Below are 11,412 nucleotides of genomic sequence, written 5' to 3'. Positions count from 1 at the left end.
CCCCGAGGAAGAAATAACCTTCCGATTTTTATCGCAACATTTGCTTTTAAGGCATTGATGCTCTTCTGATTTGGATTTCAAGAGGCTATTATTTGCCAGCCAGCTATCGGTTACTACACCGAAAAATTCAGCTCCCTTATCCCACTGCTAGATCCCTAGACTCTGTCCCTTGTCTGCAGTGTATACACTGCAAGCTGATCATGGAATCGTTTGTTCTGAAAACAACAACAACAACCATTTATGTTTATATGACGCCTTTAATGTAATGAAAAGTCTCAAAGCACTTCACAGGAGTGTTATGAAGCAAAAGTTTGACACCAATCCATGTGAGGAGATATTTAGGCAGATGTCCGAAAGCTTGGTTAAAGAGTAGGTTTTAAGGAGCTTCTTAAAAGAGGAAAGTTAGGTAGAGAGGCAGAGAGGTTTGGGAAGGGAATTCCAGACCTTGGAACTGAGGCAGCTAAAAGCACAGCCACCAATGGTGGAACAAGTAAAAAACCAGGATGTTCAAAAGGCTAGAATTAGACAAGTGCAGACATCTCAAAGGATCCTCAGGGGAGATTACAGTGATAGGGAGGGGTGAAGCCACGGAGGGTCTTCGAAACAAGGATGAGAATTTTAAAATCAAAGCATTGCTCCGGGAGCCAATGTAGGTCAGCGAACACCGGAGTAATAAACCACCTGGTTCAATAAAGGACATGGTGAGCAGAAATTTCGATGACCTCAAGTTTATGAAGGGTAGAATGTGGGAGGCCAGCCACGAGTGCGTTGGAGTGGTCAAGTCAAGTGGTAGCATAGGTAGGGATGTGGATTTTAGCCGTAGATGAGCTGAGACAGGGGTGAAGTTGGACAATGTTACAGAGGTGGAAATAGAGGGTCTTAGTGACCGCTCCAATACGTGATCAGAAACTCATCTCACATTAGAACATCACAGTGGCCAACATCTGAATCTAAATGTAATCCAATTTAACACAAATATCAAGTAGGGCTAAAATTCTGGCTCCAGGCAAAATACAAATAACCATGGGCTGAGAGAGTGCTCTCCTTCGATCAAATCCTTGCAATTACTTAATTCAGGCCTGTTATTTGTGCTTCTGTAGCATTTACATATCTCATGTTTACCAATCCGACACCAATAATGTGGCCAGTCTCACTTAAGTAAATATCTGACAAGTGAATATTTCTGCTATATAAATACAGCTTCAAAAAAACTCCAAGCTGTTTCTGTCCACCCCATTTGTAGTCATCCTGTTAACGTTCTGTTTGCAAAAGTAAACTTCTGTTAAGTGAATTCTTTTTATTTTTGCCCAGATGACACATTTTGATTTAAACCCTGCCAAAACAAGTTTTACTGTAACTTAAACAAAAATGTCTGACAGTTTCTGTGAGACATAACATCATGCCTCTGTGGCATTTAAAGCAAGAAGCATCCGTTCGCAAATGTGACAGTCTCTCAGCAGGACAATGGATAGTAAAGTGCAATGATTTTTTTGGCATGGTCACATGGGTAAGATTGACAGGTGATTAAAACATTTCTACATCGTTGGATATGTTTTAATGGGGAGTTATTGCATAAAAGCCTGTACTGTGTTCTGAATGCGTATTTGGTGTTATGAATTACAGTAATTGTTTGGCTTGGTCTTCCTTTATGGCCTTGCCAGCTGGCAGCACTGCAGCTGTGACACATGACACTGCAGCTGTGTCCACATGTTTCTGGGCAATGGTATCAAGTTATATAATGTACGTCTTTGATCAGTGGTAAGGGTAGTCAATTGCTTTTTAGAGAGAAAAAAAGTGTTTTCTGTGTAATCCGAATCACAATGTCTTCTGCTATTTAAAAATAATTGTTTGACTCAGCAAATGAATATTTTTAGCAGCCACAACATTTGAAGCACTTTGGTGTCGTCTTAAACATGAAAAGATTGTTTATTTTATTTTTTTTTTAAAAAAAGCTATCAATCATCCTATGTTGAAATAAAATCGCAAGCACTCCAAGCGAGATTCCAGGCTCAGATTTATTCTGTTTTATCATGATATACAGTTGGAGGATGCTAGCCCCGATTGTCTCACCAAGTAACCCCAGATCCCGGAGGTGCACTCAAGGCGTGACTGAGGCCCAACATTCGCTCACCATTATCTCAGGAGTTCAGTGGAAGGGCTGGAATTCTGTTCCAGGGCCCAAGTATGCTGCATCCCCACTTTAAGCAAGAATCACTATTAGGAGCCTCTGCCCACTCCAGCAAGGCTGGAGGTGTTTCCCCACTTCCTCCTCTCCACACACCCACCCCAAATCCCCTCACCCAGCCCCTCAACATTCTGGGATTTGTTGCATCCCACTCTCAGAGGAGCTCATCCTAAGGGTGGTGGGCTGGGGGTGGGGGTGGGGTTTCAGGTCAGCCAGGGCTCAGTGAGTAGGATTCTCACCACTGAGTCAGGAGGTTGTGGGTTCAAGTCCCACACCATGGACTTGAGCCCAAAAATCGAGGCTGACACACCCAGTCCAGAGTTGAAGGAGTGCTGCGCTGTCAGAGGTGCCGTCATTTGGTTGTGATGTTAAACCAAGGCCCTGTCTTCCCTCTCGCATTTACTAATCAATCAACATCATTTTAAAACAGATTATCACGTTGCTGTTTGTGGGAGTTTGCTGTGTGCATATTGCCTGCCACATTTTCTACATTACAACAGTGGCTTCAGCTGCCTGGGCCCTTAGCTGCGGAATTCCCTCTGTAACTCTCTCCAACTGTCTGCCTCAGCTCTTTAAGATGCTCTTTAAAACCTACCTCTTTGGTAAGCTTTTGGTCACCTGACCTAATATCTCATTAAGTGACTCAGTGTCAAATTTTGTTTGATAGCCCTCCTCTGAAGCATCTTGGGATATTTTACTATGTCAAAGGTGTTATATAAATTCAAGTTGATGCTTATTTGCAGCCTTTCAGCAGCCAAAAATCCCCTCCTACCCTCTCCATGGATTTCCAAGGCCTTGATTGTTTAACTTCTATAAAAGTTTGGGCCATTCTTCTCCATCACATCCTTTGAATTGACATAATGTGGGCGAGTTGTGAAACTGAACTAAAAGAGTCAAGAAAATAACCGTATTGTTATTACAGGCCGACTTTGTCCAATTTGAATTACATGTTTACACTGGGGAAAGGCTTAATGATTTTAATGTAATTAGGCTGGGACAATCAATGATATTTTTCACAGAGAGTTGACTGAGAGAGTCTGGGTACAACATACCAAACCTCAGCAATGCATTTGGGGCAAAACTGCTTTTTATTTCTGGCTGTCTTTTGTTGGCCGATATAAACAGATTACACGTCATAGTCATCAAAACTCAATGCCAAGAAAATGTTCCTTCAATTGTCACGAAGATGAGGTTGCTACAAATGTGGACAAATGGGCTGTGAGTTCTCTGGTATCATCAGCAGATGTCTTAATGGCTGGGTCTGTAAATAATTTGCAGCTTGCTAAGTGAATTATGTAGAAACTGTAGGGTTCTCCTCCATTTAAATAGTGAGCTGGGCAGAGAATGATGCCTCTTTGAAGATGAACATTTGTTATTTTTATTTCTTCTTTCTTGAAGAGTGTTTGGAAGTCACTTTCCTTTTTAGTAACGTGAAAATTGTGAACTTGAAGATTAATTTCAAACTGATGCATTTGCAAAACAAGGTCAAAATTATTGGAAGAAATTACATGTTAACGAAGAGGGAGGATTGTATTATTTGGGACTTTAAATTATTAATCCGGTACTAATAACCAAAAGCATATTGATTGTGCATTCCTGGCAACAATCAGACTTCACTGTTACTTTGACCATGAAGGAAAGACGAGTGATTATCTTAATCCTGAAAAACATAATTCATGAATAATGCACGGCCTGCTGCGCAGTCCACATAGTACTGCACAATGATAGCTACAACGTTGGTTTCAAATGAATCATCCTCACATTTTAAAAGATTGCAATGATGATTATTTCCGTAATCTGCTGTCAGAAATACTGGTAAGGTACTCAAGACATGAATAGGATGGCCATGTTATTACAACAGTGATCATTAACGTATTTCCTACATTACTAGTAGTGACTGCACTTCAAAAGTTACTTCATTGGCTGTAAAGCGCTTTGGGACATCCTGGGATAGTGAAAGGTGCTATAGAAATGCAATTTCCTTTTTCAATACCAATGCAGTTTAAGTCACCATTTGAGCTCCCGGCTTTTACTTTTTGCATCAGGCAACATTGGTCTCTACTATAATTATATTGTTATCTGATAATAGCACCTTAACGTGCTGAAACAAACAAGCTGTTTCGGTTTTATTTAATATGTGCTTTGCTTATTCTATACTTTTGGCACCATATTCAGGTAGCCTCGTTTATCTTGAAGGCAAACATCACACACCTGGAGCGATTTATTCCAGAATATTTATTCAAATTGTGCAATAGTAGTTCCTAAGCTAAGAAATGATAAGTCAACTGTAACTGCTACCAATGAGCTGTATAAATTCCAGAAACTGGCAGCCAAACTAGGCTGTATTTGTAGACAGTAAATTAACATTTCACACTTAAACTAAAAAAAACACGGAATTCTGCAGATGAAAACAATGGCTTTTGTGACATAGTTGACTGGATTTAACTGTGAGGTTCTGAGATCAAATCCACCCTTAATTGGTACTATACATCATGGCATCAATTTAAAGGTCACAGTTGTGTGCACCAATGCAGTGTTTCACCTGCTAGGCATTGTAATACTCCTTGTGCCATGCAGCTATGTTCTGTATCTATCCCACAAAATGCTCACATCGCTCCAAATAAATTTACTCTGTTGCATTCCGCATTGCCTGATCACCTCAAGCTGAATTTCTTTATGTTTTTTATCTTTTCATGAAAGATAATCTCATAATGAAGTTACACTTGATGAACAGAGGTATAAGAAGCCTTATTGTAATTCGATGAGGGTCAGAATCAGTTATTAACACTTCTCATTGGCTCAATGTGTAATTAAAGGATGGAATATTTACCGTTTGTCACAGTGGAGTTAGTATACATTGTGTCTGCACTAGGGTGTGTAAATCATTATTTTTTTAATACCTAAGCATTAATCACCATACCGCACATGAACTAATGTCATTTCCAGTTAGGGCCTGACTCAATAATTGCTTGTTGAAGAATTAAAGAAATAGAAAAAGACAAATAGTTTACATTTGGAGTGTTGGTTTTCCTTTAGCGACAGGTATGTATTCCATCCATTGGTCAGATGCTGAATGGTCTTATTCCATAGTGCCACAGTAAGCTCTGCAGGAGAGCTTGTCATCTGTCAAAACAGAAAAGGACAGACATGATCAGCTTCATTACAGTGCAATTGCTAGATCACTGCCAAGAAGCTTAGTTATCAAACCTACTGCTTCTAAAATCACTTGACAGATGAAATATATTGACGGTAGTCTCAACACTTGTCAATTTAGCCACAATCAAGTGCTATATTCTCTAAATCAAATGCTGCATTTCAATTCTGAAGGAATAAGTGCTTTATGATACCAAATATGTCAAATTATCTCTTTGAAACAGTTGTGAAGAAATTGGATAAAAGGAGCAGTTGACACATTGACTGCAGAAAGGGTTGAAAGGTCCTCATTCCTTGCCTGAAAGGCTCAGTCCAACAGTGCACATGTATTTCCTCCCTTCAGTCAGCCTTGCTAGCAACCCAAGGACTACTTGCTTTCTGCTGAGGATGTCAAAAAAGATTTAAGTCAGAGACAATGAATGATTAAAAAGAATGATATACAGTTTTTGTACTGTATGCTATATGGTCCCACAGAGAATAGGCAGTATTGTGATGTACAAGTGCATAAGATTGTACTGCTCCTGAATAGATAAATTACGTACAATTCACAGCCCAGGAACAGTCAACTAGTCTGTGCTGGTGTTCATAATCCACATGAGCTTCTTCCCATTCCATTTCCTTCATCTCAGTCTTTTAGTATGTCTTTCTATTCCCTTTTCTCTCTTGTACTCATCTAGTTTCCCTTTGAAAGTGTCCAAACTATTTACTTCAAGCACTTTCTGCAGTAGCAAGTACCACATTCTAGCCACTCTCTGTGTGAAGAAATTTCTCCGAATTTCTCTATAGGATTTATGAGTAACTATTCTTGTGAAATCATGCATAATATCGCAAAATGATTTTGAATTGACTGGCTGGGAACCTCTAACTGATTAGCACAAATACTAATGCAACATTCGAGCGATTTGGGATCATAGGCAAAGATGGCTGTACATTTGCATTACTGTATCCTCTCTCTCCATTTCACTAGTTTTTGGAATGTAATCTGTTTGAAAAAAACACACCCGGGACAATGCCCTTTAAAGAGGATGAATGAATGTCCTATCCCATTAGCAAAGTACTCAGACAATCACCTGGTTGCTCAACTGGGTAGAGGCAAACCATTAGGCAATGTGACCCTGGCTGAACGAGGAATTCCCAGCCATGATCTAATCAAGTTACAATTGGAATACAGTAGCTATGACCTTATTTGGATCACTGGATAGTTGGCGAGAGTAGGTCATGTGACAAGCCAACCTTTTGTGTATTTTAAGCAGCTGCTTACTCTGTAGAGCAAGCAATTGAGATGCTGAAGGAAGAAAACCCTGGTGAGTTCCTTCTTTCTCCCTCTCTCTCTCCATCCAACTTGCAAGTTTTTGAACCCTCTCTGCTGATTTTGACTATCCAGGTGCCACAGAGAGGGATTTTAAAAGAACTCCAGCCTGCAATTGTTGTCTCCAGAACACATAAATTTGTCTGTCTACAACTTTAAACCACCTCGATGTTGAAAGCAGCAGGACCCACTGAATTCAGCTGAAACCAGCCAATTCATCAACCTTAAAGAGCCCTATTCCACTATCATTTTAGTGGACTCTAAATTACTTAATCTATCCTCCCCACTCTGCAATCTACTTATGTGTGTGTGAACTTCGAATGTGTATGTGTGTGTGTAAAAGTCGGAGCATTTTTATTATTATTTTACTTAGACTGGGTTAAGTGCAATAAAAAAAATCCTCATTTTTTAAAAACTCAAGAAAACCTGTCTAATTGTGTCTTTTGTAGTCACAGCACGTAAACAGTTAAACACTCACAGAATTTGTAAGTATATCCTTTTCAAACAAAATACCTGTTGTGGTCAAATGAGGAGAGGGAAAAGAGGGGAACCATTCAACCCTTCTTCACCTGATCATAACACTATCTTGTATATATGCCCCATAGTTTTGGATTCTCCCACAAGTGGAAACATTCCCTCCATACCTCCTCATCCAATCCATTCAGAATTTTGAAGATCTCTGTCAGGTTACCTCAGTCTTCTCTTTAGTGCTGAAATAAGCCCCAGCCTTCTTGACTATTTTTCACTATTTTAAAATCATCACCTGCTTCGAAACAGTGAATTAGGGGATGGATTGGCCTCTTAGCCTTGGTGGGAGAGGTTGGAATTCTAAATTGGCCATGGGGTCAAATTCAGGTTTAATGTTTAATGGGAAGCTGGTGTTTGTTACAGGTTGAGATTCGCCCATTCTCTCCTGGGCCACTGGGGTGCAGGCCTGTCTGTTACTTCAGGCTGGTGATGTGAGAGGAAAAACACGTGCAAAACTATGCTCATGAACAGAGGCAAACACACCTCTGTCAACCAAACACAAAAGAGACATTGACAGGGGTTTCCTGGAGAGGCTCATGACTCACTCAAAGGGGGCAACATGGAAACAGAAGGCAGCGCCATGGAACATAACGGGGAAATTGTGAGGTCTGATGTTTCTTGATGTTATATTTTAATCTATGTGAGGCAGAGAGTTGGAAATCCAGTGAAGCCCAATGCAAACTGGAGGAACAACACCTCATCTTCCGACTTGGCACCTTACAGCCTTCCGGACTGAATATTGAATTCAACAACTTTAGGTCATGAGCTCCCTCCCCCATCCCCACCCCCTTTCTGTTTCCCCCTTCCTTTTTTTTTCCCAATAAATTATATAGATTTTCCTTTTCCCACCTATTTCCATTATTTTTTTTAAAAATTTTTAAAATCTTTTATGCTCTCCCCACCCCCACTAGAGCTATACCTTGAGTGCCCTGCCATCCATTCTTAATTAACACATTCGTTTAGATAATATCACCAACCTTAACTTTAACACCTATGTGTTCTTTTGTTCTATTGTTGTTGGCATCTTTTGATGATCTGCTTCTATCACTGCTTGTTTGTCCCAAAACCACACCCCCACTCCACTTCTCTCTCTCTCTCTCTCTCTCTCTCCGCCCCCCACACACACACCTTAAACCAGCTTATATTTCAACTCTTTCTTGGACTCGAACTCAAGTTCTGTCGAAGGGTCATGAGGACTCGAAACGTCAACTCTTTTCTTCTCCGCCGATGCTGCCAGACCTGCTGAGTTTTTCCAGGTAATTCTGTTTTTGTTTTTGAGTTGGAAATCATAATGTGTTAAAAAGACTGAAAAAATGGCATGGGTTATTTACAGCAGGAGTACATTAGCCAGAAATATAATAATAAGAAAAAATTAATATTGAAAAATATGATGGATGATGACTATCAATTTTTATTAATCAATGCATATATATTTTGTAACATGCTAGTGAATATATAATTAGTAAAAGCTTGAGTTATAAATATAATCCCTATATTTTATAAAATTGACTATGAAGCAGCCTGATTGCTGGTAAATAACATGACCAGTTCTTCCAATGAGATGCTTGTGACTTTTCAAGTTCACCAAGCTGGTAATTGTTATTGACTAATGTTGACTAATTGACTATGTATTCATCCTGATCAACAATTTGATTGAACTTTGCACTTTATTTATCTTTCATCTGTGTTGATAATTATCTCCCAATTTAAATGTTGTTGCCCTGTCAACTCAGCCCCACAGACACTCGGGTCCACAGTCTTCCATTCTCCCATGCCAGGCTCCCAAGCCCACAGGCCCAGTTCCAGAGATTTATTCATGTTTCAAATGGGGCCTTTTACGGAGCTATAATTAGTGTATCTGTATTATTTCTCCATTTAGATTTGGCTCCTCAGCGATTTCTACAGCCTTAGAGGACACCACTGACTTCCAAGTTAGTGCATCTGGCTTGGGAGTCACTGAGCTTTTATCTTTAAAGAAATGCTTCCTTGCATCTTATGTGGAGGTTTTGGTAGATTTAACATTTCAGGTCAAACAGGCCAGCCCTGGATTAACCAATCACAGGACAGCTAATGAATAAACCAGAGACAAAGTCAGACCATGAGAAATGTATATATTTTAGAATGATTTTGCCTCATGAAACCCTTTATTGATGACAATTATGAAGACTATATGCATTTGAGTATACTTGGGTCTTCCGGCCATTAAGCATTGCCTGGGAAAAGTACAGAAGGGGAACTTTGGCAAGCAGCAGTGCTGAATGTTCCATCCTTTGAAATTAATGGAAAGAAATCTCAGCTGCTTCTGTAACAGGCATGCAAAGCTCCCTGCCAGATTATCCTTCCTGTGCTCTGCCTAGGCAATGTTTAAGAGCAAGCCAGTGCAGACAGAAAGGCAACAACAGCAACAATGTGTATTCATGTAGTGCCTTTAACATAGTAAAACACTACAAGGGGCAGAATTTGACATAACCCACTCCTGGGTCTGCAGACAGGTGGAGGGGTGACCCCAGGTGGCCCCTGAGTGACCCTTTTATCCACCCCTGGATCTGCACATCTACCAGGGCAGGCGAGGCCCCTATTATTGCCTACTTAAGGGACATTCCCCACCCATTCTCAATTTTGAAGTTGGCTGGAGGGGTCCAGGAGCAAGGAGGAAGCCTGGGAAGTCACCTTGCTCAGGCCTCATAGAATCATAGAAAGTTTGCCGCACAGAAAGAGGCCATTTGGCCCATTGTATCTGTGACGGCTGAAAAACCCCACCAAGTTCTGCCACCCATGGGTGCTCCCTTCCCCGTCCCACCAACCCCCCCCCCCCAGGCCTCTCCAACAAGATCTTTGGGCCCATCTTCCCTCCCTGTCATGAGACTTCCCAAACCACATCACCCCCCCCCCCCCTCCCCCTCACACCCCACCCCGATACTTACCCCTGATCCTGGACTCCAGAATTTAGAATCTGAGGACTGCCTGCAATCCCATTCCTGGTCACTGCTGCCAGGATTATGGAGCTGCCAGCCAATCAGGTTGCCTGGCAGTTCCCTGAGGCGAGACTTCCTCCCCAGTAAAGGGTGAAGTCCCGTCTCCATCCAACAAGCATTAATTTTCGGCACCAAGGAGAAACTTGTTTATTGGCCTATTTCTCCCATAGTCCCCAGCAGTCTCTTCAGGTGGCAAGGCAGGAAGCCTCACATCCGAAAAACCTTACCTGAGGTGCATCACAGGAGCGATTCGCAAAATTTTACCTCGAGCCACTTAAGGAGATATTAGGACATGTGACCAAAGCTCAGTCAATGAGATAGGTTTTAAAGGGAACCATAAAGGAGGGGAGAATGGTAGAAAGGTTTCAGGAGGGAAGTCCAGAGCTTACAGCACCTAGACAGCATTGAGGCACAGCCACCAATGGTGGAGCAATGAAATTCAGGGGGTGCTCAAGATGCCCGTATTGGAAGAGTGCAAAGATTTTCGTTGTAAGCTGTAGGGCTGGAGGAGGTTACAGAGATGGGGGTGGTGAGGCTTTGGAGGGATTTGAAATGAAGGATGAGAATTTTAAAGTCAGGTTTTTACTGATTGAAAGGGCCTTATGTATGTACCTGCAAAATGGGTGCATTGTGTATTACTTTCTACCCCATTACTGAAGTTTACATTTCGAATGACTATGGAAGAAGTGAGCCAATCATTCTTTGGTGCCAAAAGTTAAATACCTCTGTTCCTGGACCTCTTTATATTTCAGCCAGCTATCTGTACTAACTTATACATTGTCACCATGCAAGTTTAAGCAACGAGTAAGTAAGTGACTTGTTAGAAGCCAATGATTTGCACACAATTAAAGCCAATAAGCCCTTTCAAGTTGAAGTGCACTGCAGTCTAATGAATGTGGTAATGGAATCCGTGTGTGCGCTTTTCCTCAGCAGGGAGCAGATTATAAGTGTCATATTCCGTCAACATGCTTGTTATCGCATCCCGGGGTCTCTGCACTCTCGAGAGTTTTCAGATGCTCGGCGTGAGATTTACCTGTACGCTTACAAAATAGAATCCATGTTAGATTAACTGCTAATGAACCCAATCCAAAAGTGAATTTGAAAGAGTAAACTTTCCCTGTTATCATCCAGTACCTTGTGAGCTGTGACCAAACTAATTTGTATGTGGCTCTTATGGAGAGTTCACGATAGAATTAGCAATGGAGCTCTCTACCAGTTCATTTCTCTTTACCATAGAATAATTAATCTTAAATAGGTTTTGA

General features: G+C 41.1%; 1 long non-coding RNA gene across 2 annotated transcripts in view; it reads right to left on the bottom strand.

The window, feature by feature from the left end:
• Positions 1–4,401: 4,401 nt before the first annotated feature.
• The window catches only part of LOC121291540, a 96,313-nt gene continuing 89,302 nt past the window's right edge, over positions 4,402–11,412 (bottom strand). For both annotated transcript variants that reach the window (XR_005946025.1, XR_005946026.1), the window contains exon 3: positions 4,402–5,308. This is a non-coding gene — a long non-coding RNA (uncharacterized LOC121291540). The remainder of the gene's footprint in view (positions 5,309–11,412) is intronic.

The sequence above is a fragment of the Carcharodon carcharias genome, chromosome 2 (genome assembly GCF_017639515.1).
Source record: "Carcharodon carcharias isolate sCarCar2 chromosome 2, sCarCar2.pri, whole genome shotgun sequence".
In the NCBI taxonomy this organism is placed as follows: Eukaryota; Metazoa; Chordata; class Chondrichthyes; order Lamniformes; family Lamnidae; genus Carcharodon; species Carcharodon carcharias.
Note: the sequence above shows the minus strand (reverse complement) of the source record. Positions and strands in the feature narration are given on the sequence as shown.